The 27,687-nt window shown below is 37.3% G+C and overlaps 1 long non-coding RNA gene across 2 annotated transcripts; it reads right to left on the minus strand.

Annotated features, from left to right (window-relative positions):
- Positions 1-464: 464 nt before the first annotated feature.
- On the minus strand, positions 465-26,641 carry LOC125964686 (uncharacterized). 2 transcript variants are annotated; one of them, XR_007477925.1, is made up of 4 exons: positions 25,622-26,641; positions 6,383-6,455; positions 4,553-4,757; positions 465-2,600 (listed from the first exon to the last, which is right to left on the minus strand). It is a non-coding gene; the product is annotated as an uncharacterized LOC125964686 (long non-coding RNA). The 2 variants fall into 2 exon arrangements; XR_007477926.1 differs by having other exon boundaries at positions 465-4,757.
- Between the last annotated feature and the right edge of the window lie 1,046 nt (positions 26,642-27,687).

Consider the following 27,687-nt stretch of genomic DNA (forward strand, 5'->3'; position numbering starts at 1 on the left):
TCCGCGTCTTACTCTTCCGCCATCTTCCTATACTTCACTCTTAAACCATTTTGGCACTTGTTCGACTTTCCTATACTTAGATTAAGCTCTTAATCTTCATTTAAAAGTCTGGGATTACATCTTTCATCCCAGTAAATACTTCCTCCACCTTTACAAATGTAGTGAATGCTTTATCAATCCCAAATGTTCTCTATAACTATAATCTGGTAGTTGGGTCCCATAAATAAAAATCAAAACTTACAGAAAATCACCAATTAAATATACCACAACTACATCACAAGAGTAGACACACTTTTTTCCAAGGACATGTGTACGGTGAACAGTGTTTTAAAATACAGTTTTGCCTAAGCATTTCCTTTTCATATTCTCCACTAAGTAAAGGTTAAATCAAAGGCAAATTTTGTTAATGTGAGGTTCTCATACAGAAAGTTTATAATGAATATCAACTGGCACAAAAACTAATAAAAGATTTATTAGATGCTTTATTCCCACAAAACCCGCATACAAAATAGAATGATTCATACTCCTCAGACTTAGTTCTTATGTGTCATAAGTAGTGAGATTAGTGGAGACCAAATCCCTAAGACCAAAGTCAAATTGAATTTCGGATACGGTAAAATGAGGGTATTGTTATCTCCATTACTTCAGATTCTCTTAAAATTAAACTTAAAATGTATATATAGCTGCTTAAGTTTGGGATTGCTCTACCGTAGGTCCACCAAATCGTCCTTTAATTCAGCTCCTCTCTGTGGAATCTAGCCCCATCTTTTCTGGGAAAGTGAGTGGTGCTGCCAAATGCTCAGCCTTTACAAAATCTTGCTACCCAGTGTATTTTTTCCAGGAATTCGGCTTCTTCTGCTATGTTTCTCTGATCAATAGGGTGTGCCTTAACCAACTCTAAAAATTCAGAAATTGTGTGTTGACACCTGAGTCCTCAAAGCACCTGAACTTTGGGGTGGGTAAATTTGAGTTTACTGATTTTTGGCTGCATCCTGTCAGCAGCCCTTTATTTTATGACTGCCTTCTCTATACCTGGGCCTGGCTGTCTGGGTTAGTCCATGTTGAGTGGATATATCCCTTTACCCTTACTCCTATAGAAGTCAACACTTTGACTAGAGGTAGATTTACCTGGAGGCTAATTGAGCTTAAGTTAGGGTCTCTCACTTACATAGTCCCTGCCTGTACTATGACAAGGGCTGAGAGTTGTCAAGTGTCCTACATGAAGAAGGAACACTTGGATATAACCAGGGAGCATCTATGTAAGGATTTCTGGTTACCTGTCCAAAAACACCTAAGAAAAAGACCTGGATCTCTAACAGCCCAGTCATTTCTTATTATTCCTTTTCTTATCACAATAAATATTCAAGTTTGTACCTAATTTTGTATTCTTTTGCTTAAAGACATCCCCCCATCCCCCCGCTGCAATCAGCTTAAGCTTCACGCAGGCCTCACACAACCTGGATCTGCCCCTGCTTTTGGCATTGCGTATTATTTTTGTAGCCTGCAATGTTCCTACCTTGTTGACTGGCAGGTGCATGGTAGGAGGATGTCTCCCTTCACATTACTCACTTCACACTTGGGGATACATCAGCTGTGCAAGAACTTGTACTAGTTGTCTACACTTGACCTCCAGTACGTTTTGTCTGGGACCACCTACTGCATCCCCTCCTCCTTAATTGGTTTAATGGTGACATATTACCTGATTGCTCACTTTCTTTTTTCTTCTGATTCTTGTCTCAGCTTCCTGGACTGTTTAGCTTTTAATTTCTTCCCCACAGAACACTCTTTGATGAGAAATGTTACTAGGGAATCTTGGTGACTCTCTTAATCTGTGAAACAATTGGAATTCATGGAGCATTCCCTTATAGAAACACCTTTTTATATAAGAAGGTATTTAGTTCTCCAGCCTCAACAATTTCCATATCTTTGGAACACAGTCTACTTAAATATGCAAAGGCAGTGTCCCTTCTGTGCTCTGGTTCATCTTGAAAACTGAATTCTCTGACTAAATTCTTCCATAAAAAGACAGAGGCTGTCATATTAGGTTAAAAAACAAAATCGGCCTATGTGCTGTTCACAAGAAACTCGGTTCAGACTGTAGGGGAGGAAACATCTTCTTCTCCCCTTCTAGTTCTTTGACTGGCTTAATAATTAAACTGACTCAAAACAGATTAATAGAAGAAAGATAAACAAAAGTTTAATAACATGCTTATGTTGCAGGAAGGGGGATCCCTTCCAGGGCCTGAGAGTGGGCTCTGTCTAACACTCAGAAATGACAAAGCAAGAGACTTTATTGGGAAGGGGTGCCCAGGTGGAGAGCAGCAGGGTTAGGGAACCCAGGAAGACTGCTCTGCCACGTGGCTTGCAGTCTCGGGTTTAATGGTGATGCGGTTAGATTCCGGGTTGTCTCTGGCCAACCATTCTGACTCAGGGTCCTTCCTGGTGGTACGTGCAGCCACTCAGCCAAGATGGATTCCAACAAGAAGGATTCTGGAGGTTGGTAGGACATATGGACCGGCGTCTCCTCTCTCCTTTTGACCTTTTACAAATTCTTCTGTTTGGTGGTAGCTTGTTAGTTCCGTGTTCCTTACCAGGACCTCCTGTTGTAAGATAACTCATGTAAGTGGTTACTATTGTGCCTGGCCAGGGCTGACGATTTTGGTCAGTGATTCCCCTAACACATACATGGGAGAAACCAGGGAAAACTGAGTAACTCTCCAATAAAATAGAAGCATTCACCTTAAATACTATCTTTAGCTAACATCAAAAGAAGATGTTGGGGATTGGTAGTCAGTTACAGAGAAAAGCACAGTAAACCAAGGGTAAGGTTGTTAAGCAAATTTAAGTCATTGCCTTCTCCACTGATAATAGTTTCTAGAGATAAAGTCATCCCCCTCTTCCCAGTACAGCAGGGAGAAACCCTACAAATAAAGATTTCCCTTATACGTGTAAATTTCTCTTACAGGTAACGTCTACTCAGTTTTCAAACTTCTCCTGTGTCTGCAGTTTCTTAAAAATAATCAGCCTAAAATAATCAATATGCCAAAGAGACATGATTTGGGGTGGCAAATTTTGCTCCCCTATAAGACCAAGTGATAAAGAATGGCTGAAAATAATAGGATTAATGAAGAGCTACAAGGCAAATGTAAATATTAGAAAAGGCAAGAATGTCAATATTCCATTAGAAAAGCTTAGATATAAGATTAAAAGCACTAAGCAGTATAAATAGAGATGGTTTTAAATTATAATAGGCACAATTCCTATTTATGCAACAATCATAACCCAGTATGCATTTAGTAGCAAAAGAAAATATTTTAGAAATGTAAGGAAAATATATTAGAAATGTAAAGAGATATTGATAAAAATCAAGTTATAGTATAAATTTGGTAAAATTATTAGGGTTAAAGGTCAAAACAGGTAAGGAAATTGAAAAAGTAAGCATTGATAAACTATAATGTGCGTGTGTATGCGCGTGCATACATAAACACATGCCCATTGTCAACTAAAAAAATTGCAGAATCTTAAAGTTGAGAATTATGTTTTATTCAGTGGACATACTAAAGACTTAAGCCTGGGAGATAGTCTCTCAGATAACTGTGAGGGACTGTTCTGAAGAGGTAAGGGGAGAGCCAGGATATATAGGAGTTTTTGAAAAAAAAAAAAACCCAGGCAGTTGGAACATCCAAAGATTAGTGTTAATTAAAGAAAATCAGACCTCTCAGTTAATGGATTTAGTGCTTTTCTATGTATGGGAAGATGCAAGAGTCTGGGATCATTAAAATTATTCCTTTGATATGCACCTTGACTATCTAGGGCCAGTATCCTGTTTTGTCCATCCTGAACCCTCAGGGTGTATCATTCTGGGCAGCTGAAATGGCTGATGGCTTGATGGCTGCAACATCCTTTGTTTATTGATGTGGTAGGCAACATTCTTTGTCCACAACATATATACTACCCGCTTTTCTTACGTCAATTTAAAAAGAATATAATGTATTTGGTTGAAAAGAAAGCTTTATATTTAAAAAGTAGAGATTTTATAGGTCTTATTCTTTGATAATAAATCAAAACACATAAATGTATTTCTAAAAAGATTAACATCCTTGAATATTCATGAAATTACAAAATATATAGAAACAAATTACAAAATATATAGAAACAAATACAGCAAAAGCTATATTCAGAGGAAATGTATAGCTTAAAATATAAAGAATAAAGGCAAAATATAAGGAAATTAGTACTCATTTTAAGAAGTTAATAAAAAGAACAATAAGATAAATCAAAAAAAATCTGGAGAGAAGAGATAATGGTAAGACAAAATTAATGGAAAGGAAAACAAAAACATAGTAGAAATAATATACTACAACACTCTTTGAAAAGAAATAAAATAGAAAAACTGCTGTGAGCATGATTAAGAAAAAAGAGATCAAAAACATAAGATTAAGAATGAGCAAAGAAAAAAACTGTACATGTAAGAAAAATTAAGATAATAATAAGAAAACATCACATGCAAAATTAGATAACAAATTTGATAATGTAGGAGAAAATGACATACTAAAATAAAACTATGTAGGGCTTCCCTGGTGGCACAGTTGTTGAGAGTCCGCCTGGTGATGCAGGGGACATGGGTTCATGCCCCGGTCCAGGAGGATCCCGCATGCCGTGGAGTAGCTGGGTCCGTGGGCCGTGGCTGCTGGGCCTGCGCATCCAGAGCCTGTGCTCCACGGTGGGAGAGGCCCCAGTGGTGAGAGGCCTGCGTACTGCAAAAAAAAAAATAAAATAAAACTATGTAAAAATGAAAAACTTGAATCGGTATGCCGAAAATTAAGAGAAATGAGATCTTTAGATTTTCCCTTTAAAAAGTACCAATACCCAATGAATTCACAGGTACAGAACAGATAATTTCATGATGTTTAAATTATTCCTGGCTAGAAAGAATAGAAGATCCTTACTTTTTTCAGGAGGCCAGCATAATTCTAATGCCAGAACCTGTTTGTCTTTTTTAAGTGAATAACTAGCTACTTATTTAAAAAGATACAAATATTCCAATAAAATCTATTTTCATATTAGAAAGTAAATCTAGTAATATATCAAAGGAAAAATATTAAAGCTTTCAAGACACATAAGGATGGTTCATTCTCATACAATGAATCAAGTAAACAGATTAAATAAGAAAAAGCTTATGATTATACCCATACATGCTAAACATCATCTTCTAAAATTTAGCAGGCATTTCCAATTAAAAGAAAAGCTCCAAAATGGTTCCACGAGAAAGTTATTCAAATACAGTGTAGATTATTTTCACCCAAACAAGTGGCACAGTACTAACCTGGAGCTAGTCATGGATACATTTCAGAATTTCATTCCTTTTTTTGTCCTTGGAAGTTTCAGTTTACTATAGGATTTAGTATAACAGTAGGGGTAAGAAACTGTAGATGTGCCTTTATCTCATCTTATTAAAATTACATTTTCTCACTGTTACCGAACTCAGGTTTGGGTGCTTACAGCTCAAAAGCCAATAATCGAGAGGCAAGTGTCAGTAGAAAGGAAAGTTGCTTTAATCAGAAAAGCCAGCAATCTGTGGAGAAGATAAACTCATATCCCGAGACCAACTCCAAAGATTCTGCTCATGACAGTTTTTAAAGGGAAAAAGGGGAAGTAATCTCAGTTAATCATTGAGGCAGATTCTGCATCATTTTCCACTGCATGCAGGCTGACTCCTCATGATCTTTCTTTAAAGGTTGTCTTGCCTATGTGGTCTGACTGCAGGATTGCTAAGGGGGCTGATGTGGATAGAGAGCTAGTTATTCTTTAACTACTTAATTCTTCATTCCTACTTCTTTCAATCTAGGAAAAGAATCAACCAGTTAGGCACGGTATTGTGTGTATTTAGTAGAGCATAAGTTAGCAGTTATGTTAAATGTTACCTAGTGATCTCATTTTTATAATTAAGGCTTAAGGGGAACAGAAATAGACAAACAGGAAAGGGGCAAAGCTGCTGCTTACGTCACCACAATTCTGGAACCTGCTGTACTTTTATGTAGATGAAATCTCTTCCTCTCTGGACTTTGAAGGGTGATCTGAAAATTACTGAAGTGTAGCTATTTGTAGTGTTTTTCTTTGGGGAACAGGGTTCCTGGAAGCACTAATTTTCCCCACTAGCCATTTTCAGCAGTTACTCCACCCATTTCTGTTGTACTTTCAGAGACCAACTGATGCAGAGGTAATTTTCAATAACTCAGTTCTATAATTTTGCTGTCATAGACCAACACTGTGGTGCCCAATTCAATAGGTAAATTAAAGGATCTGCTGATAGAGGAGTATTGTGCTGTGCTTAACAGAAATAAGTCTGGTAAAGGCAACATTCCAGGAGGAATCTGCTTACCTCTCTGGGCACAAAATTTTGCCCGCAGTAGTCAGGTACATTCCTTCCAGGTCATTTGTCTTTGACAAGATATCTGGAGGAATTTTAGAAATGACAAACAATGTAGAATGTGAATCACATAGTGATTAACTATGTGGTTAATAAGCATCATTAAAACAAGTTGCAAATGACTTACAGCATTTCTCATATGAAGTACAAATTACTCCCCTGTAAGTGGGCAGTGAGGACTTGGAGTCCGGTGTGGCTTTGAGAATGGTCGTCTTCGGCTTTGGCCTGAACTCCCTGCTTGCGTTGCCTCGGTTCTGCTGATCTTCCAGTGGGCCCGTAGGTGTTCTTGCCATACACCAGTCTGTGCTAGAAGGTCATTTTTTGTGGCAGGTCCCTCATCAAAGTTCGGAATATTCTCAGTCTCAATATGTAAATACTCTAACTTCCCTTTAAATACTGACACCTTGCTAATAATATTCCTAAGGATAATATCCCCATCACCAAATATGCTCTGTAAATGCCACTTGCTAATCATTATTTACTCCAGTAGTTTCTCTTTGTTGCTGGCCAGCTCCTCTGTTTCTTGCTTGCTTCTTTCTTCCCTCTGTTCTATGTGTACTGAAGTGTTGGGACATTATCTGACTGTATTCAGAAGTTAACTCACTTCTGAGGATGTATCTTGTTGAACAGTATGCCCCTGTGTTCCTTCTGACTGTTGCTCAGATTACAAAGTTGTTTCCAGTGCTCTTACTTCTGGTGGTGCCTAATGGTAAGGGCACTACATACTTTTACTTTAAGATAAGCACGAAAGCTTAATCAAGATGACCTCTTTCCGTACCACTTGACCTACCTGGAAGGCAGAATTGAAGGGACATCCCTATCAGAGGCCACATCCTGTAACCTCACCTGTATGGTGGATTTGGAGGCACACAAATAACGGCAAAAGATGGGAGAAATTTGTCATGGCAGCTGGTGGGTACCCTAAAGGGCACCTCATCCTTCTCTGGAAGGGGAGAGGCTACAATTCTTGGCAAGATATTCTTAAAAGGAAGAGCAGTGCTTCCTTTCTTCATGCAACCAAATATCAGATGTGCCCAGGTGGCTTACTCTCTACTTCATCCCAAAGAATTAAGCACAGATTCAAAATGTAAACCAACAGTTATGTCACCATGAAAAGATTGTTTGTGGTAGTAAGTTTAAAGGCTCCTATAGTTTGTCAATAATCTGGTGATGATCTGGAGAGTAGTCTATAAAAACTGAAGAAAAAGCAGATCCTTGAAGATATTTCCAGAATTATTAGAAAGATATTCTAATTATATTCCCAGACTTAATATGAAGATGAATAGCATTAATAGAGAAGGTCTGTGTGAAGCACGTGTTAATATCATACTCTCAGCCTCTTCCATGTAGTAGGAAAGATGGCTATCAGTGGCTCTGACCTTCCACATTTAGGGGTCCGTGGTCAGAAGAAGGGATTCTTTTTTTTTTTTTTTTTTTTTTATTTTTCCAAAAAGTTTTTTTTTAACATCTTTATTGGAGTATAATTGCTTTACAATGGTATGTAGAAGAAGGGATTCTTATTCCCTTTGTTGACTTCTCATAGTTACAGGAGAGCATTTTAATTTGATCTTCTGATTTAGTGGAGGAGTAGGGTTTAGATCCGCATTCCTAATTCCACTAAGTAATCTATCTTTGACACTTGAATTAATACTTCAACTAATCCCAAACCAATTGTTACTGGAGCATGAATTTCATCCATGAATAAAAATAAGGGTAGTGTGCAGGGAGGGAGTATCTATGTTGTTTGGACTCCTTGTCTTCTTTGCATTTTACATTTTGCTCATGTAGACCACACTCATGGATTGATTAGCTTTCAGCTCAGGAGTGAACACCTGTAAGTGGATTTAATTGAAGAGACTACACAAGGTATTTTATACATTTTTCAGGATTTCTGGTATCACTCTGTGAGTGTCCCTTATTGATTTAGCACATCTATCAGTTGACTCTGCAGCCTGAATTTTTGGAATGCCAACTCTAAATTTCTCAGATTTTGAAGGAACTGTGTGGGCAGTGCATATTTTCATGAATAATACTAAGATGGAAAATCAGCACAGGGCTCTGCTTCTCTTGGAAATAGCAGAAGGGGAAGACAAAGAAACTAACATTTATTGAGGGTATGATAGAGTTCTAAAATGTTCCTCCAGATTTTTCCAACTTCATACCTGGAACTGTGAATATGATGAGAAATCACAATTTTTATTATGTTACATTACATGGCAAAGGGGATTTTGCAAAGACCATTAAGGTTACAAATCAGTTGACTTTGAGTTGATCAAAAGGGAGATTATCAGGGCAGGCCTCATGGAATCACTCAAGCTAATAGCACGTTTTCTCCTTTCATCCGGAAGGGAAAGTCAGAGAGAATTAAGGCACTGAAGAGGGGGCCTTATGTGAGGACTTCTAGGAGCTGAGTGACCTCCAGCCAACAGCCAGAAAGGCAGCTGGGATGACTGTAAGGAACTGCATTCTGTCAATAATAGGAATGTGCTTGAAAGAGGACTCAGCTCCAGATGAGAATGTGGCTGGCCGACACTTTGATTACAGTCTTGTGAGACCCTAAGCATAGAACCCAGCTGAGATCGCCTGGACTTCTGACCTACAGAACTGCGAGCTAACAAATGAATGTTGTTTTAAGCTATTAAGTTTGTAGTAATTTGTCACACAGTAATAGAAAACCAATACAGATGCCTATCTAGTAGCCGGTATTAGTGTTTTCTACGTGGCATTTAATTATAGCAATCCTGTAAGAGACGAATCCTTGTTAACTATTATACAGATGGGAAACAGGCTCAGATTATTTATATGACTTGTCCAAGGTCTCATAAATTGTAAGTGGCAGAACCCACACTGGGGGTGATTGGCTGTCTATATCCGTGCAAGCAGCTTTCATTACCCTATTCTCAGAAGTCTGCTGGAATAACTAGCAAGGATACCATCCTTCTGGGAAAGTCACTACAGATGAGTGTCCCAAAGGAATATATTTTCCCCTAAACTGCTCTGTAATAGTAGACTAAAGACAAATCAGCCCCAATGTCTAAAATTATTCATTTTCTGTGATTTTTCTCTGTCTCTTTTAATGTAACGTGACTTCATTTTTTGATTTTTAAAAAATATTTCATTGAAGTATAGTTGATTTACAATGTGTTAATTTATGCTATACAGCAAAGTGATTCAGTTATACATATATATATTCTTTTTCATATTCTTTTCCATTATGGTTTATCACAGGATATTGAATATAGTTCCCTGTGCTATGCAGTATGACCTTGTTGTTTATCTGTCCTATATATACTAGTTTGCATCTGCTAATTCCAAACTTCGAATCCTTTCCTTCCCCCCTCCCCCTCCCCCTTGGCAACCACAAATCTGTTCTCTATTTCTGTGAGTCTGCTTCTGTTTCGTAGATATGTTCATTTGTGTTGTATTTTAGATTCCACGTATAAGTGATACGATACAGCATTTGTCTTTCTCTTTCTGAATTACTTCACTTAGTATGATAATCTCTAGGTCCATCCATGTTGCTGCATATGGCATTATTTTCATTCTCTTTTATGACTGAGTAATATTACACTGTGTATATATATACCACATCTTCTTTATCCATTCATTTGTCGGTGGACATTTAAGTTGTTTCCATGTCTTGGCTATTGTAAAGAGTGCTGCTATGAATATAGGGGTGCATGTATCTTTTTGAATTTTAGTTTTGTCTGGGTATATGCCCAGGAGTGTGATTACCCAGGAGTGGGCAACTCTATTTTTAGTTTTTTCAGGAACCTCCATACTGCTTTCTGTAGTGGCTGCACCAATTTACATTCCCAACAACAGTGCTTTCTCCACAACCTCTCCAGCACCCTCTCCAGCATTTATTATTTGTAGACCTTTTAATGATGGCCATAAACACGACTTCTTCTTGGTCTTAGTATTCCATTTCTGAATCATGAATTAGGAGTGCTCACTGCCTTATTTATGTAGAGTTACATTTTTGTTTTCTACAAGGACTTGTCCTTAGGTACCTCATATATTGCTTTACCTATATGGAATAGTACTAGTTCCAGCTGACAGCCTAACTATCTGTAGTCAAATGCACCTGCCAGGTTCTTCCCCACGCGCCCTTACCCCACTCTACAGTCACCAACAAAAGGGAAATAAGTTCCAACTTCTTATACCACATGCAATTCATGTACAGTAAGTCCCCTACATATGAACCTTCAAGTTGAGAACTTTCAAAGATGTGAATGTGTGTTTCATCAGCGTCAGGCGTGAGTGAAACTGCAGCTTGCCCGCCACCTCCTATTGCTGATGATCCTTCAGCTCTACCATCTCCCACCTCCTCTCCCTCCTCCAGTCAGTAACTCTTCTAGCCTGTTTACTCAGTGCCAGCCCCTGTATGCCAGCTGTTGTACTGTACACTACTGTACTTTTCAAGTTACTGTACTGTAAGATTAAAAATGTTTATTTTTTGTGTTTGTTTTTTATGTATTATTTATGTGAAAAGTATTATAAACCTATTACAGTACAGTACTGCATAGCCGATTGTGTTAGTTGGGTACCTAGGCTAACTTTGTTGGACTTGGAAACAAATTGGACTTATGAACGTGGTCTTGCAACATAACTTGTTTGTATGTAGGGGACTTACTGTACTTTTAAAAATGTAATTTTTCAGAAGAAAACCTATCTAGTTCACTTAAGAGTAATCAGATTTACCTGTTAAATCTTCTATGTGATCATCAGGGCATAGGCATAATTAATTCACTGAGTTATAACAATCCTCGGAAACATTAAATATAACCCAAAGATATCATCTAAGTCTAATTAAGATTCAACAGTTATCTTTATAGATTTTCACATAGTAATATTGTTTTATTTTCTAGTATTTGATTTCACTTACAGGTAAAATACAACACTTGCTCTATGAATCCTACTTTGATATCAAATATATTGAGTGAATTTCTGTGATTTTCTTTTAAGCATATAAAAAATGCACAGTTTTAAAGAATTAAACATTTAGTATAAATAATTTGAGACAACTTTCAGGTGTATCATATGGGTGCTTAACTCAATTTGCATGATCCACATGGCCAAATTAATCTTTCTTTGTAAATTGGATATTTTCTGTGTTGAATTATTTTTTTCACACCAAAAGAGCTCTAGTTGATACTCTGGAAGGAAGTATGTAGGACATTTCCCACTACATCAGGTGGAGGACTTAAAACTCCTTCTACATTATCAGTTGTAAAGAGTGAATCAAGAAGTATGTGCTTATTAAAAATGTACAGTACATACAATTAAGGAGAAAATATTATTCTGAGTCCTGACTCAAAGAAGATATACTAACCTATTTTTAATTTCTTAGGTGTGTATGATTTATAGAATTATAATCATAGTACAGACAGACCCTGACCTATGATGGCTCGACTTAGACTTTTTGACTTTAGGATGGTGCAAAAGTGGTATGAATTCAGTAGAAACTGTACTTTGAATTTTGATCTTTTCCTGGACTAGCAATAAGTGGTATAATGCTGTCTCATGATGCTGGGCAGGGAGAGCGAGCCTCAGCTCCTAGTCAGCCATGCGATCACGAGGGTAAACCAATACGTGTACAACCATTCTGTACCCATATAGCCATTCTGTTTTTCACTTTGAGTACAGTATTCAATAAATTACATAAGACATTCAACACTTTGTTATAAAATAGGCTTTTTGTGAGATGGTTTTGCCCAACTGTAGGCTAATGTAAGTGTTCTGAGTACTTTTGAGGTAGGCTAGGCTAAGTTATAATGTTTAGTAGGTGAGGTGTATTAAATGCATTTTTGACTTATATCTTCAATTTACAGTGGGTTTATTGGGATGTAACCCCATTGTAAGCTGAGGAAGATCTGTATGTACAAAATGAATTATCATGGTTTTCTTCTAATATTTAAACATAAGTACTTCCTCACATATCTTAGTCTCTAAGAGCATCACTCTATGGCTGAATAATTTCCAAGATGAGGTTGTACCTGAATGCATTAATAATTTTGTTATTTTTAGATAGTTAGATGTGGCCAGTTTTCCTCTACTACCATGATACTTTGATGAGTATTTATTTTTGTATAAATCTCTTGCTGTATTTCCTCTATTCTGAGATAATGCCACTTGTTATCCACTGTGACAGATACTGTTCAGCTTAAAGTCTCCACTTATGCAAATAAACAAAATTCATTATACATTTCTTCTTCTAGGAGTTTGATTCATGTAGTCTCTTAATTTTTGTTTTCTTCAAAGCCAGCTTTCTCCATCCCCTGATACAGATCATTTAGGATCCAGTGATTAAGTCCTGGTGTTCCTCTTGCAGTCCATCTCCATCACAATATTTCCTGCTCTGCAGTATAACTAGTGATTAACTTTAATTACAATCATGACCACCTTATATAGCAGAGTCCAAAAGGGTGATTACAAATCATGTTTCAGAGTATTCTTCAGTAAGATCAAGCTTCAACACAGCTACCAGGCTTAAATAACTAATTTGCATATCATTACACAGAATTCAGATGAACTTATTTTATCCACTCCCACCCATTAGTCATCTTATTACAGTTTAGAAAATTTATTAACTTTGTACCATGAGTCTGCAGGTGAAAATAAGAGGGCAGCATTCCATTACTAACGTGGTTATAATGATGAGAAAAATGTCCCCAGGTGTTTTTGTATTCTGCCTGATTTAATTGATTATATCACTCATAAGCCATCAGTACAGCATTGAAAAGTTTTTATAAGATTTAATTATTTAAGTGGAGACAGTTATTATAATTTACTGAATGTATGCTATAAACCTTGTACTATGCTGAGTTTAAAACATTATTCCATCTAAACCTACAAAAACACTGAGCCTATTTTAAATATGTGGGAATTGAGTGTTAGAGAAGGTAGGCAGCTGGCTAGGGTTATGTTGTTGGCCAGTAGCGAAGCCCAGCTTCAGTCTCAGGATTACATCACTCCTGAGCCAAGGCTCAAAACCTGCTGTTTCCTACAGAAATTTCCTTTGGGCTGCTGTGCAGAGATGGTTGCATCTTGTTGTACATGGTATATGAAGGTAACAGTCTTGTGCAATTTACTCACTGTTTTTGTTTTTTTTTTAACATCTTTATTGGAGTATAATTGCTTTACAATGATGTGTTAGTTTCTGCTGAATAACAAAGTGAATCAGCTATACATATACATATATCTCCATATCCTCTCCCTCTTGCGTCTCCCTCCCACCCTCCCTATCCCACCCGTCTAGGTGGTCACAAAGTACCAAGCTGGTCTCCCTGTGCTATGCTGCTGCTTCCTACTAGCTATCTATTTTACATTTGGTAGTGTATATATGTCAGTGCCACTCTCTCACTTCGTCCCAGCTTACCCTCCCCCCTCCCCCCTCCCCATGTCCTCAAATCCATTCTCTACTTCTGCGTCGTTATTCCTGTCCTGCCCCTAGGTTCTTCAGAACCATTTTTTTTTTAAGATTCCATATATATGCAAATCAAAACTACAATGAGGTATCACCTCACACCAGTCAGAATGGCCATCATCAAAAAATCTACAAGCAGTAAATGCTGGAGAGGGTGTGGAGAAAAGGGAACCCACTTGCACTGTTGGTGGGAATGTAAATTGATACAGCCACTGTGGAGAACAGTATGGAGGTGCCTTAAAAAACTAAAAATAGAACCACCATATGACCCAGCAGTCCCACTACTGGGCACATACCCTGAGAAAACCATAATTCAAAAAGAGTCATGTACCGCAATATTCATTGCAGCACTGTTTACAATAGCCAGGACATGGAAGCAACCTAAGTGTCCATTGACAGATGAATGGATAAAGAAGATGTGGCACATATATACAATGGAATATTACTCAGGCATAAAAAGAAATGAAATTGAGTTATTTGTAGTCAAGTGGATGGACCTAGAGTCTGTCATACAGAGTGAAGTAAGTCAGAAAGAGAAAAACAAATACCGTATGCTAACTCATTGGTTTTTAAGACAGTGTTTATGGAGGGACCACTCTGTGACCTGCACTGAGCATCACTTATAATTTCACTCAGTGTTGACACAAGGAGGCAGTTAAAGTTACTGGATGAGGGAAGCTGAGTTTTCTCTTTTGGACATGATCTCTGAGTCTTCTGAACAGAGGCTTCAGAATTAAAGGCTGTTCTTAACTGGGGGAAAAGTTGAACAGATACATGAGTTTAGTGTAAGACTTATTGGAAGTCTGGAATATGCTAAAGCTTGAGCCCTACCCACAGAAAGTTCTGTTTCTAGAAGGGGCTTTCCTGTTTCTGGTAACTCAGGAAAAAACAATGTGAAGGTGGGAGGGTTTGTTTTGCTGTGATAAAATAACTCACAGCAATGTGGGTGCAGCAGCTGAAGGCCTTGTAGAAGTAGGGGATGTTCTCTGACCTCTTAGGTCACATGCTAACTGCACTGAAAAAGTTGATAAGTTTGGTGAAAGAGAAGGTGAAACAAAGAGCTAAAACGAGTCTTACCAGATTCACACTCCAGATCTCTACTTAAACCTTTCACAGAAAGGAACATGTTCATATACTTACTATACCACAATCAGAAAAAGAAAAAAGGAAAGGTATTAAATTACCTCCCTTCTTTTTCTTACTTTGGGAAAACTCAGTCATGTATAAGGTTGACAGACTCTTTATCAAGGTTTTAGCTGTATCATCATCTAAGAACTCTAAAGTGATAAAAAAAAAAATGAAAAGGTGAAAGAAATTGTAAAGTTAGAAAAAATGATGGGGTTGGGGAAGAAGCAGCAGAGCAAGAAGAAAGTGTGCACACGTGTTCTAGAATCATATGACACTATCAACTACTTCATGGGTATGGATTGTCCATGTCTGTAAATTCTTAAATGAAAACTTAATGGACAGATCCAGATGTATGGAAATTTGCAAAAGTTCACTACCAGTATTATTTGGTCATCATTTCAAAAATAACTTCATTCGTATTAAAGAGATTATATTTGACCATTGTGGGAAAATTAAGATCAAGGACAAATGTTAGAAAGACAAGGAAGAAATTTCTCTACACTCTAGCCAACACTTATCCAAAAAACAAACATTTTTTTCTAATTGAAGGGTGATGATTAAATTTATGTCACCTGCTAATGAGTTTGACTCTTTTCATGTGTTTATAGTCCTTTTGTATTTCTTACATGTGAACTGCCAATTTTATTGATCAAGATGATTGTGTGAATTTTCCCCCCTTTGTCTTGATAGATTTCCTCATTTTGAACCATCCTCTCATACTTGCTGCCTATTTATGCCTTGTACATGGTAGTAGGTGCAGAAGACTCAATGGTGGATAAGAGAGTTTCTGACCTCATGGAGCTTGTCCTAATAGAGGAAATAAATACATTAAATGATAATAAATTGAGATAAGTGCTATGACAAAGCACTTATTATGATAAAACAAGCAATCTAGTTATAGAGCTGAGTCAGGGTATGAGCAACATGGCTTGGGGTGGTAAGAAATATCTTCAGAGAGGAAGAAAAACATGGAAAGCCTTCACAGACAAGAAAAAAAATGTATCATGCAAACAAAGTTTATAAAGAAATCCCTTAGCTCTTAAAATCTCACCCTTGCTCTCAGTATTTACTTCCAAGTCACTTGTTAGGCTAAGGACAAAGAAATGCTATTTTATCCCTTTGCAAGTCCTTCATGGGCGGTCTAGCACCTGTTTGGAGGTACATGACACCTACTGTTTTATTCTTAGACTTTATGGCCTCAATTAACATTGAGACCGAATGAGCTCATTTTAATATTCAATTACACACCTAAATAACAAGCTTGTTCTGTAACGGGCTATAGCAAAACTGAATATAAGATATCCTGTCACTCTTGTGATTTGTAGATTGGCCCCAGTGAGTTGGACTCACCACCTTTCTTTCAAGCAAATTGAAGTTGCTGAATTATGGACACAGATTTAATTTCTTTTGGAATGAGGACTTCAGTGTATTTAATAAGATAATTATTGAATTAAGTATTTGGGCTTCCATACTAGTGAAGATATGAAAGCAGAATTTATGGAATGACTGATGCCATAGCCAGGAGGATGCATATGTTGGCTGAGAGCCCTTTTATCTCCCGATATGTACATGCTGATGTTTCTTGTAAATTCTATTTCTATTTCAAGTAGGAACACAGGGTTATCAAGTATCCCAGGAGCTATGTCAGCGATGAATGAAGTGTGCAATCAATACCATATATAGAAAGAACATTTCATTAAACCATATTAATTGCTGATATTCAACATTTTTTGACCCTATAATATAGCAATTTCATATGGTTCAAACTACTACTAATAAGTAGAGGAATAACATACATAGCCTGTAACAGAGAATTTTAAATACATTTTCCACTCTGAGAGGTAGCAGAAAGTTGCCTTTCCAAGTGAGATGGGGCACAGTGTGGTTTGCTTATATGAATCCTGTGGGGTCAGAATGACTGCTGTGTTAAAAGTTATTGCGTTCAAATATACCTATGGTGCAACATTTCTCATAGAAATAGAAGGTGCCCTGTTACGTATCACTAAGGTCACTAGGGTAGCCTTCCTACCTTCCTCAAACGTTACCTTCCTGAATACAGGTGGGTACAGATGATTACAGTATATGGAACTCATTCTTCCTTCCTATTCTGATGTTTCCTTTCTGCAGACACCAAGTTTTAGAATATGTTGCATTAGTTACACTAGTGTATCTTAAATAGCAAACACCTTTCTTTTTCAGTTACTGCAAAATGCTCCAACAGTCTGCTTAACTAAAGAATTCAAAAGGTCTCACCCTCTAGGAGTTTAAGTAAAGTTCAAGTAAAGTAAAAGTCATAGTCTGGTACTTAGAATAAATTGGTATATCTCTTTGGTTTTTCACAGCATAATCCATTGAGACAGAATCTCTTCACTTCTTGTTGCAAAGTTCATATTTGCTCAAAATGAAGTAGCTCCCAGGAGTTGTTACAAAGACTTAGTTTATGCTTATTAGTGTGTGCATCTTTTGAAAAGAAGGCGGCTACGTTTGAAGGGACAGGGTTAAACCAAGTTGAATTCAAATGATGTTACAAGACTTATCATATTTTGCTCTTTAGCTTGAGGAAAAATTTACAAATTGGGTACTAGGCAACCAAATAAATCTACACTGATTGTAATCACCATACTATATTTGTATTACGACTGGAAACTTCAAGTTTAGTTTCACAAATTTTGGAGTGTTGGGATCTTTTTAGAAAAGCCCATGAACATAACAGTGCTTATTTGACACAAGTCATTATAGGTCTATTGGTCATTTAAAAGCAAGGTTATTTTTCATTTGCCTAGCTGCCTGGGTAGGCTGCTCCAGTGCTTTACTATCTGGGTGACTTCTTTTGCAAATGTGTTAAGTGTCTTCAGTTAATTTATGCTATCCTATGCATGGATGGGAGAAAAAGCCCAGGCTATTTTTAAACCTAATAGACTTTGAGAACCTGGAATATAATTTGAAGCTCAAACCCTTAGGGATGGGAGTTCCACTACTGGCCAGTCACAACAAATTTTCAACGGCAGAAATGTTCCACGAGAATAGCTGTAGCCTACATGCTGACTTGTGGGCAAGTCAAAATCTGTGTCACGAAGTGATTTTTGAGGCAGCAGAGTATTAGGGTTAAGTGTGAGGCTCGGAATGGGACAGCCTGATTTCCAGTCTGGGATCCGCCACTTATCAGCTGGGCACATTTTTTAACCTTGCTGTGTCTCAGTGTTCTCATATGTAAAATGGGTATGATAATGCCAATCTCATAATCTCATAATTAAAGATGAAAGAAGATAATACAAGCACAGCACTGAGTGCTGTGCTTAGTAAATATTCCTGCTGCAATTGTTTGTTGTTGTGATTGCAGCTCCCTGGGTTCTCTTGAAGGCTACACATCTATATAAATTATCTTCTGAGGTCTCTGAGGGGGATTTTTCTCTACATTGAAAAAGTGCTATCTGTATAATCATCTCTGTGGCAGAGTTTCGCCTACCAGGAGGAAGCATCATCCCCGAGGGTTAGGGTCATACTCAAAGCCATATACAGTTGTCCTTCGGTATCTGCGGAGCATTGGTTCCAGGGCCCACCGTGGATACCAAAACCTGCAGATGCTCAATGGTTGGTTGAATCTGGATTCAGAACCAGTGGATATGGAGGTACGACTGTATTAGGAACTGAGCTCCCAGGCCTTGCCCTCCACAATGGCTAGTCTACATTCCTGTCCTGACAAAGGAGCTCTTAGAGAGAGGACAATCTGATCATCAGCAGAGAAAATCACTGCCAAACTGGCTGGGTCTCTGGAGTTAAAGCTAAAGGCACTTATACAGCCACTTCCTCAAAGTACAAGTCTTTCCCAGGGGAGCTGAATTGGGTGGCCTCCCTTTTTTCTCTCTCCTTTCAGGACCCCAGCCCCCTCTCAGATTGTGTGCTGGAGCCAGTCTGTAGCCTTTTTCGATGCTGATGTCATTTTAGTTTAGGGCCCCCATTACCCTTGCCTGCCCCTGAGTATTGGTTAGTATCATCCTGGCCTTCACCAATATGTTTTCTTAACTTAGAATCTTAGGATCTCAGTGTCTTTCCTTCTAGGAGGCTCCTGGGCACCAAATGCAAATTGGTATGCTTCCTGCACAGAGCTCCACCTGACAAAAGGTGATGAAAGAACTGTTTTACTGAGACAGAGGAAATGGGCTCCAGGTTGACATTCTGATTCGACTTCCATACGTAGAAACCTCTAGCATAATTTTCATGCTCCAATTCATCCATCACCCTTTTACATTATTCCACCTAATTGCCAAATAAATATTATGTGAGGGAAATGTTATTATCTTTGTTTTATAGTTGAGGGAGTTGAAGCATGGTTCAGTTACATGCCCAAGGTCATCCAACTAATAATTGAGAGAGTTGGGACCTGAACTCAGTTGTGCTAAATCTAGCAATTATTCTTCAGAAATACAGAAGCCTATTTTTCCTTTGGTCATAACTAAAGTAATATTTTGTATATAAGAAATACAGTTGTCTGCTTTTCTATTTTTGTATTTTATATATTTCTCTGGAAATTAATTTATTTTTGTTTGTTTAAATTGATGCATTTTATTATTTTTTAAAAAATTTTATTGGAGTATAGTTGATTTACAATGTTGTGTTAGTTTCAGGTGTACAGCAAAGTGAATCAGTTATACATATACATATAACCACTCTTTTTTAGATTCTTTTCCCATATAGACCATTACAGAGTATTGAGTAGAGTTCCCTGTGCTATACAGTAGGTCCTTATTAGTTATCTATTTTATGATAATGTTGTTTTTTTAAACAAGAATATTGCCTGGCTGAATCAGAAAAGTCTCAACATTAATTGAGTATAAAATATAGTGATTTGTATTGATGAGACAATTTAAAGAAATAACATCAGAATACTCTGGTCAAGCACTACTAAATGTAAGCTTAATGTTCTTTCATAGGCTTGGAAAAGAATAATTTGCTCTAAATCTCCTCCGGGTGCTTCTTACTCCAGAGTTCTGGACTTCTTTACTCAGATGTGAGTCTTCTAAATGCTTGCTCTGGCCTGTCTTCTCCGTCTCAGTCCTAAAGTTGTAAGTGGCAGACTCGTGGGTTAGAGCTAATGAGAAGATGATGTCATTTTTAGCTTTCCTATTTTGCTGATTAGTAGAACATATGGGAAAGACTATCGATTTGAAGCCTGTCAGATATGGATCCATAATTTACTATTTGCAAACTTAGGCAAAAGTACTTAAACTCTATGAGCCTAGTTTTCTTATTTGTAAGAAAAAAATGATCATATGGGAAAAGAATCTAAAAAAGAGTGGATATATGTATATGTATAACTGATTCACTTTGCTGTACACCTGAAACTAACATAACATTGTAAATCAACTATACACTAATAAAATTCTTAAAAAAATGATTAAGATAAGTCACGCAGTTCATAACTTACTCTTCTAGAAACTGAATCCTTGTTTACTTGACTCCTAAGCTGATGTTTGGTCCTCTAGACCATGCTGACTCCTGGGATCTCTCTCTGGCTCTTGTGAGCTAATTTTCAAAAAGAAAGTTATGGGGAATTCCCTGGTGGTCCAGTGGTTAAGACTTAGTGCTTTCACTGCCGGGGCCCAGATTCAATCCCTGGTCGGGGAACTAAGATCCCACAAGCCACGTGGTGAGGCCAAAAAAAAAGAGTTATGAAGTGGCAACTCAAAGTCTGCCACAATCCTTGTCCTAGGAGTCATGCCCCTTTTAGTATCTTAGATGAGAAACTATAATCCTTGATATAGAATGTAAATTTTTTTATTGAAGTATAGTTGATTTATAATGTGTTAATTTATGCTGTACAGCAAAGTGATTCAGTTATACATATATATATACACATTCTTTTTCATATTCTTTTCCATTATGGTTTATCACAGGATATTGAATATAGTTCCCTGTGCTATACAGCAGGACCTTGTTGTTTATCCATCCTATATATAATAGTTTGTATCTGCTAATCCCAGACTCCCAATCCATCCCTCCCCCACCCCCACTTCCCCTTGGTAACCACCAGTATGTTCTTTATGTTTGTGAGTCTGTTTCTGTTTCATAGATAGGTTCATTTGTGTCATATTTTAGATTCCACATATAAGTGATATATATGGTATTTGCCTTTCTCTTTCTGAATTACTTCACTTAGTATGATAATCTCTTAGTATGATAATCTCTAAGTCCATCCATGTTGCTGCAAATGGCATTATTTCATTCTTTTTTATGGCTGAGTAGTATTCCATTGTATATATGACCCACATATCCTTTATCCATTCATCTATCCATGGACATTTAGGTTGTTTCCATGTCTTGGCTATTGTAAAGAGTGCTGCTATGAACATAGGGGTGCATGTATCTTTTTGAATCATAGTTTTCTTTGGATATATGCCAAGGAGTGGGATTGCTGGATCATATGGTAGTTCTGTTTTTAGTTTTTTAAGGAACCTCCGTGCTGTCTCCACGTGGCTGCACCAATTTACATTGCCACCAACAGTGTAGGAGGTTTCCCTTTTCTCCACACCCTCTCCAGCATTTGTTATTTGTAGATTTTTTAATGATGGCCATTCTGACCAGTGTAAGGTGGTACCTCATTGTAGTTTTTATTTGCATTTCTCTAATAATTAACAACGTTGCGCATCTTTTCATGTGCCTTTTGGCCATCTGTATGTCTTCTTTGGAGAAATGTCTATTTAGCTCTAGAATGTAAAGTTTTCAGTATGTATATTTTCCTTGTTAAAGGAGTTGTACATATCCTCAGATTTTCAAAGGAGTCCTTGTCTGAAATGTTAAGAAACAATTCCTTGTAATCTAAAATATCTCCCTACCTCAAACAATGAATGGCTGATGACTGAGCAGGGTAGAAGTAGATCTGATAGTCTCTTGTAGTACCTTGTTTGGGTGCTTGTACCTAAGGATCCTGATATCCAGAGAACTTGCCGTAAATCAACATTCATTTGGAGTTTGGATGCCATCCCCAAGTACTGGCCTGGTCACTATCATTCTAGCAAAATCCTTTTTCAAGGTCACACATATATGAATGAATATTAAGGATTGAATATTAAATATTAAGGATTTGTAGAGAATGGAGAGAAAGGATGTATGGCATAAAGAGAAAGCTCTGCAGGGTGTGGTGGAATTTAATAAAGGCATTGATAAGGTAGAACGGATCCTGTCATGTTTCATTTTTCTATGTAGAGTGATTGCCTTTGGAAGAGCGAGGTGGACAATGGGTTTGGGAGAGGGGATGGAAGTGACAGTTGTACATGCTGCTGAAGTGAGGTAAGCATCGGCAGTACCCCTGCCCTGCCCAGGGCTGGGAATGTTGGTATCACCTCAAGTTCTGGAGGTGTCTGCATCTGTCTGCAGAACAACTGCTCATCTCTAGACTTAATGGGAATCCCCTATCTGCACATGATTTGTGGTTTTTTTTCCTTGGAACAGGGGGACAGTTTACTCTTCTTATAGGGTGAAAGGACATGTCTATTGATGCTGGCAACATCATGGAATTTCTGGAACAAGCAAGAGTATAGTCTATAACTCAGGAGATGTGAAGCAGGCTGGGGTCTCAAAAAGATATTTTGTAAATGGAGAAAGAATATTTTTGGATGTTTAAAGAACTAGATAATACATGCTTTTCTGTGATAAAGGTAGTCCATCCCTGTTTATTTACTTTTATAGAGCTTTACTCTCTACCTAGCCTAAAACAGATTAATTTTCTCAAGCCACATTAAGAAAAATAAAGTCTAAAAAATTCCTTTACTTGCACTAAGAAAGGAGACTCATGTTTAACAAGTGCCTATGATATGGCATACTGTAGGAAAAGAATGATCACATTCTAATCCTAGTGAATTCTCACAATCCTGTTCTTGTATGATGCCCAGAGTGGAAATAAAACAGAGAGGTAAGTCAGGTTCTCCTGTGACACACAGCCTGTAAGTGACGGAGCTGAGAATCAAACCCAGCTCCCAGTGGGTTTGTCCAGTGAACCATTCATTGCTTGACACCTAATTAAGTAGAATTCCAAGTAGGAGAGAGATATTCCCTGTAGAATTGAGTAGAGGAATTAATGCTGCAAGAAGAACTGTCAGCATTTTATTATGGAGCAAAGTTTCACATAAAGCCCCTTCTCAAGTGCACCAAACTGAGCTTTAATGGCATTCCTATTTTGATAGTGTACCCAAATGGAAAGCTATGAATGTGACACTGCATTTTCCTACTGCAGGATTAACTATCATTATAAAAACTAATTAATAAATATTTTATGGGCAGAGTAACTTAACATACTGTCACAATAGGTTATCACACTCAATTATTATTCATCTATTCACTAATACCTGTTTATTGATAGACTATATCAGCTCTGTAGTAGGTGCTGGGAAAACCACAGTGGAAAAAAACCAGACTTAGTCTAATATGTATTATTTAATGGAAAAGCACATTTCATTTGAATTTTTCTATTTTCTGATAACATAAATTATTCTTAACGACTTTAGGGCACTGCAGGAGTAGTCCTCACCTCATGCAGGCACAGAAAACAGCAGTGCAATGCTGTTAAGTGTGAGCTCAAGGACCAGAATCAATGCAGAACAAGAATATTGCCATTCATTCACTACTTGGCCTTATATCTCACTGTGCCATCCAGAGCTGTAGGGATGTGAATGTGGCAGATTTCAAATCAGCAATTCGAGCAAACAAAATGAGTCCTGGATTTCCACTGTGCAGTGCCCTACATAAAAAGATGATAGGCTAATATTTAATTAATTGAACCAATGTTAATAAAAAACTTTAAGGGGAAGAGATTATGACTTCTCCTTCCAATAATCACATGCTGCCACTGAGAACTAGAAAAGCTGGATAGAATATTTTCAAATGCGTACGTTTGAAAGCACTTCAGGCATTCGTTAAGTCGAACCTGATATTCACCTGTTTTTCCCTTTATAAAAAAAATCTGCCAGTTTTTAAGTGGCAAATCTAGACGCTGAGACGCTGAAAGAGCTTTGGGAAGTCACTTCTGATGTGAAGATAAAATCTGTAAAATCAAAATGACTTACAGTGGGCCCAGCAAAATTAAAGAAACAAGGCTGATACCTACAGGTATGCTGGAAAAATAGTTATTATTTTATTTAAAAAACCCTAAGCTTATGAATGTGCCGGAGCATTCAGCCCCCTGCCCTCCCCGCACCCCCACCCCCAGCACAGTTGTATTGCGAAGAAGAAATACCAGGCTATCTGTAGCCAGTTTATTATGTTAACTTCATAAAAATATGTGTTTACTTTATAAAATAAAAATACTAATTTATAAGTGAGCATTAAAAGACACACAAAACTGGAAAAATAGTGGCAGGCTACGTGATGGGCGACAGCTGGTATTTTATATTATGAATTTTACAAAGCATTCAGGCAAAAAGCAAACACGTTAATAAGAAAATTTTGCACCGAAAATTGGAAATCACAATGGGAAAAATACAAATGGCAGTTAAATGACAAGCCTTCAATAAATGCTTTTAAATAAGTGGATGGATAAATGAAATATTTTATTGGCCATAAATTTGGCACAAAATAGGCACTAAATAAATATTTTAAGTGAGTAAATGCAAAAATGAAATATACACTGGCAATAGATCTACAAAACGCAAAATAAAACAAAGTTTTGCCTTTTTTATACGTCAAGACAAAAGAAGTTTACATGTTAATATCCAATGCGAGCAGAAGGGAGAAAAAACTGACATCCTCAGACTTTACTTGTTGAGAATATAGTCTATTAAAAATACTATAGAGATAAATTTGCATGTAGTTATGAAAATCATATATACCTTTAGGAACCAATAATTACATTTATTTTATAAAACTCTGTGAAAGCATATTCAGTGGAAGATAATTCATAACATACTAAATTTGGTTAGAATTTAAATGTCAAACGAGATTATTTAAACAAACTCTTGTGTAGTCAAGAGTTTAGAAGGATATATAAAGATACTGAAAAATCTTCACAAGGTAATATTAAATGAAAATTAAAAATAAGGATAGCATATCTTAATTACATTTTATTTGCATATGTTATATGCATTCATAAAAGACTAGAAGGATAAATATCTTCATGTTATCTGTGTTTATATCTGGATCATGGAATTGCTGTTGGTTGTGTGCACGTTCAGAGTTCTTTGTGTCTTTCAAGTGTTCATAATGAACATATTTTGGGTAATAAAAAGAGATACTTCTATAAATGTTATAAATGTATAATAAAATAAAACAGAGATGGTGAGGTGGGCAGAATTTCAGTGCACATTTGTTTTTACTCTCTCAGGTTTGCCTGGGGCTCTGCTGAGATGTAGACACATTATGTTTTAGGTCCAAGTGGTGATGGATTTGTGTATAAAATTATTTCTTCAAATGCCCATACAGGTCATTATACCCAATTGCCACAAGGTAAAGAAATAGTCTTTGGAATAGTGAGAGTTGACATTCCTGAGCCAAGTTAGGACCAGGCAACATCCTAAGAATGTTACATGGGTTATCACATTTCAGCCACACAACAGGTCTAAGAGGTACATCTTATAATCATGCCCATTTTTCAGACGGGGAAACGTGGACTTAAGTCAATTGCATTAAGTTCAGTTAGCTAGTACCTGGATTTCCCGATGCTCCCATGAGGAAAGCTTACGAACATTCTTTCTCTTTTGGAAATTTAGTAAATCACTTCCTTCACTTTTTCAAACTTGGGGCTGATCTTGCAGCGTGTCTGAAGAGAGCTGACAAAGCTGGAGGAGAGTAATCCAAAATGACATGGCTGCCTCAGATCTCTCTGCCTCGGAATTCACAAAGGGAGACTGAAGCCAGTTTGCTCAGGAACTGCACGTAGGAGGCACTGCCTTGTCAAAGAGCTGTCAAATAATTCCAAGAGACATCTGCCAAAATAATGGGCCAGCAATCTGGCATTCTCACGACCACATGAGGAAGAAAAGTGTTTCTCTCTCATACAGAGCTACTGAATTCTTATTTTTAACATTTTAAGTGTGATAAATAATTCTACCTTCTAAGTCAGAAGGGCTAGGCATGTGAGCTTCAATCCTGTATACGTTTCTTATACATGGGTTCTTGTTTGGGGAAAACGTTACCTTGCTTCAGAATAAATGTTAAAGTTTCTCAACTCAAGTGTGTACAACCTGTCTGTTTCTCCTTTCTGGTTGAGTTAGACAATTAGTAGTGGCTAAATTAATATTAGAGCATACTACAGTACTGAATTGAGGGCATCTGAGTGTAGAGACTTGAAGCTATATAACTATTTTCCTTTCTTTTTTGAAATTAATATGCTGCGGTCAATTAAAATCCCAGGAAACTTGAAAAGAAAAAAAAAAACCTACGTAATAGCTGAAAAAAAACAAAAGCAGTCATTTGTTCCCTCCTGAGTTCATTCAACAAGTATTTACTGAAAATTTACTGTATTAGATGCTGGGGATACAGATGAATAATCCAAGGATCTTGTTAGGCAGGAGCTCAGAGTCCAGATAAAGACACAAAACTGAAAACTAATAATTTAACATAAAACGTAGCCTCAAACCTTGTTTAGAATGAGGGTGATTATAAACACACACATACAGTGAGAAAAAAACTTATGATGCAGAAGAGCAGAAGTAGGGTCACTTAACCATTTGGGGAACAGAAGGAAGGAGGGGATGGGAAAGAGGAAGGGGGAGACAGAGAGAGACAGGGAGGGGGAAGATAGGGTATGTGTATTCTATAGGGCACTTAGACCTGATGCATTCAGATCCTTTACAAGGATATGCATATTCTTTGACCCAGAAACTCTGCCTTTAGGAATTTATACTGAGGAAACAGTCCTGGATATTCACAAAGATTTAGCTATGTTTCACAGTTATTTATAGTAGCATGGAATTACAAATAAGTAATATGACCCTAAATAATGTTTTTAATATGACATAACCATAAAATATATATTATTCTATTACTTCCCATGATGCTTGAAAAGAACAGATAATAGCATGTAAAAAAAAAAACCAATAAATAACCTTAAAGTGAAAGAGCATGCCCTATTATAATATCCCTTTGGTAAAAAAATATATAGTACATAAATACTCTGAAAGTTCTCTATTCAAAGATTCATAATTTGTCCAAATTTCTGAAATCATGTTGTGTCTTACAATTGATGTCAAAACATTTTTGGCAGCCACTAAACAAGGGAGAGCATTGAGACATGGTTGTTGTTATCTGCTCATGCAGGAAACTCATGGTGTCTAAGGAGAATTTGTTAATTGATTATCACTTCAGTTAAGTTCATTGGTAGCATCTCAAGTATTTATAAGTTAAATATGGATTCTTAATTATTGCTAAATATATCTTCCACAATATTACAGTGGGATGAAACATTGAAATTAATAGTTATTTTAATACAGCAGACAGCCTGTCATACACAAAGTCATACAGTTAAGGAGTAAAACCACCACTTTAAAAAGGGTCTTTGGGGACTTCCCTGGTGGCTCAGTGGTTAAGAATCCGCCTGCCAATGCAGGGGACATGGGTTCGAGCCCTGGTCTGGGAAGAACCCACATGCCGCAGAGCAACTAAGCCCGTGTGCCACAACTATTGCGCCTGCACTCTAGAGCCTGCGAGCCACGACTACTGAGCCCACATGCCACAACTACTGAAGCCCGCGCGTGCCTAGAGCTCGTGCTCT

Source organism: Orcinus orca, chromosome 6 (genome assembly GCF_937001465.1).
Source record: "Orcinus orca chromosome 6, mOrcOrc1.1, whole genome shotgun sequence".
NCBI lineage: Eukaryota > Metazoa > Chordata > Mammalia > Artiodactyla > Delphinidae > Orcinus > Orcinus orca.